Raw genomic sequence first — 3172 nt, 5'->3', positions numbered from 1 at the left:
TTTTTTTGGGAGGAGAGCTGAAAAAATTAGGTGGTAGTGTTGTGGTTCTGTTTTCAATTTTCCTCTGAATCTGAGGAAATAATTTAATTGAATTTGACAGTACTAGTAAGGTTGAAGGAAGCCTTATCTTGTGTCGTCATATCCTGCTTTATTCATGCCTGTGTGTTAATGTTAATTTCATCAGCTTGTCTCTTTTTATGTCTTTATTAACATGCATCTTGAACATTCAGACTGTCTAACAATGGTTATTTGTTTACCATTTCTCAGCTGTTATTTTCAAGGAGATGTAATTTCGAACAACAGCCACTAGAGGTCAGTGGAAACCCCTTTTTCTTCCAGTCCGAACTGAAAGTTGATCATTCTTCTTTCTTCCAAGCATTTTAACTGAAAACATCTGCAACCATCCCTCTGTCTGTACTTGGCTGAAACTCCAGCATTTACTTAAAACTTAATACTCCAAACAATTGCTTAGATAAAACTGCAACTCCAAATTTTGACATTTTTTTAAATTAACATTTTGTAAACTTTAAGTTTCATATATTAGGATTTATCAGAAGATTTTAGTCTGATATAAAATGCACATCATTGATCTCAATTACCTATTGGATTTTTTGCATTGCCTGCAACATTTTTTTTTTGCATTTCTGACAGCAAGCAGACTTCGTGAGCTAATATAGTTTAAGCCAGAGTTGAGTCATCCTTCTCTCGGTAGACGTAAATATTTTTGAAAGACATGATGAGATTTTGTAGCTTTACACTGATCACATTTAATGCATGGACTTTAAGGTAGATCCTTTAATATTGAGAATTGATTCATATCATATCATGACCAAAACAGGAGTTACCACACATATTTTCTACACTAGTAGAAATGTTGATCTCATAGTTTTGAAATAAACATGATTCATCCTCCTAAATGCTTACTAAACTAAGAAGGGTGTGTTTCACAATGCTGATGCTTCTATAAAAAGCAGCGGTTCCCAACATTCCTGACATTTTCAGGTGAGTCTGACTTAAATCATTTCCTGCCACCACAAACATGCAGTGAATCCACACACATGCGGACTTCTTCAGGCATTCTTTACTCCCGTTATAAGTCTTATTTCTTGACAAATCAGTCATATTATAGACGGAAACAAATAAAAAGAAAACTTCAAACATCACAGCATTGTAATTTCAACCATATTTAAACTATTGTGCTACTAATACATATTTATTTGTAGTTTCATTTAAAAAAATCAATGTGCAGCTTCTTCTGGGGTAAAAATGGTCGACCTTAAACACAGGAAGCAAACATTGTTTTTAAATAAATGTAACATATTAAGTTAGAAGTGTTAATTATAGTAGAAACATTCATCACATGGCAGGTAAAAGCACAAACAGAACATCAGTTTGCATCATTTTTAGAACCAGAACTCATCTAGATTTAGCAGAAGAGGCGTGTGAGTTCTGACACAGCTGTGCAGACCGAAACAGGCTGGACATGAGAGCAACAATGAACAAAGACATGAGTCAGGCTCAATCACACATTGTCTCCTTGGCAGAAAAGTTAAGAGTCATCTCTCTCTTGTCCACAAATGCACAAACATCTCAGTAGTAAACATAAAAAAGCTGAATGGATTAAACCAAACAGAATGAAATGATCACACATTTCTAAAGTCTGAAGTGAAAAACAGGGGGTACCACTTATGAAATCCAAACATGACTGATCCTAAAAAGCAATGTGTTTATGAGCATGGCTCCTGCAGTTGGATAAACTGTTGACTCAGAGGCAGCAGTAATACAGAAGGTCAGATTACAGTCATTTAAATAAAAGGTACAAGTTATTCAAACAAACATCCAACACTGTACATCAACTGGAACACATTTAAAAGTCAAGATGTCCTGAATTTGTGTTATATAAACCTAATTCTAGCTAATTCTATTCCCATCTCAATTACATTTTCGATGATGTGTTTGAAAACATCAGTTTTAAGGTTCAATGTTTTAACGTTAAACTAAAAGGAATTTGTCGTGGGGTTTAAAGAGTCAACATTTTAAATTATCTTTGACAACAACAGTGCTGAACTCTCCAGGCTTAACAACAATTGTTTATTTAAATTCAAAAGTACTTTAATTCCTAAAAAGGGAAACCAGAAGTTGTTGTGACTCTCTTCTAAGAGTGAGTGAAGGGCGTCAGTTCAAACGATGGGTAATTAACACACATGACCAAGTTATTTTTATGCTAAAATAATAATTGTATGCAGGCTGCACCTGTTTGTGATAAAAACGTGCTAAAAACAAAAAGAAAATAGCCCAATGTTTTATAGAAGATTAAAAAATCTGTGTCTTTATAAACTACTTTAATCTTATAGAATGAACACGTGAAAAACAATATCAAATAATCTGCACCAGAAATGTATCCTCCTAAAAAACGAATTTTATCGCTAAAGCAACGATTTCTAATCTTAACTAAAGGCTGAAAAGATGATGAAAACACATCAGGTCATTTTAAAGCTCAATTCCATCAACAGACCAACATTTACCATGTCATTCTAAAAAAAAATAACCTAAAAAGAAGTATTTAATGTGGAGGTTCTTTGTTTCTTCTAGAAAAAAAAGTGTAAAATAATCTGGAATATTTCCAAACTTTCTCCCTAATACTAAAAAAACTATATATTTTAGGATTATCTAGTGTCCTGGGTTTTAAAAGACACTTGGAAGGCATGGTCACTACTTTTTTTTATTATTTAACATAACAAATATGACATCACCGATTTCCTGAAGAAAAAGAACAGATAAATATGAATATTTTACCATACATTTATGAATCTATAGTGTTCTGAAGATGAAAACTTGGATGGTTTGTAAAAAATAAATTAAAATAATTTTTTTCACATGAAAAATCCTTAAAACACAATGCATTGTGGTCTATATTTGCCAATCTAGTGAGCATTGATGCTCACTGGTTTTTCACAGACTTCTGGGAAATGTCGAGGTGACTGGATTATAGAACTGTAGATTCAGACAGCTCTATAAAATAGCAAACACACTATAAAGTGCACTTTGTAGGGAGTAGTGAAGGAATTCAGACACAACCATCAGTATTGAGATATCACTAAAGGACCAGAGGAACATTTCCATGCACTATCTTAAGATGTTGCTGGGTGATGTATGCAGTTAACTTATGTAA

The sequence above is a fragment of the Oryzias melastigma genome, linkage group LG3, assembly GCF_002922805.2.
Source record: "Oryzias melastigma strain HK-1 linkage group LG3, ASM292280v2, whole genome shotgun sequence".
Taxonomy (NCBI): domain Eukaryota; kingdom Metazoa; phylum Chordata; class Actinopteri; order Beloniformes; family Adrianichthyidae; genus Oryzias; species Oryzias melastigma.
This window is presented reverse-complemented; position numbering follows the sequence as displayed.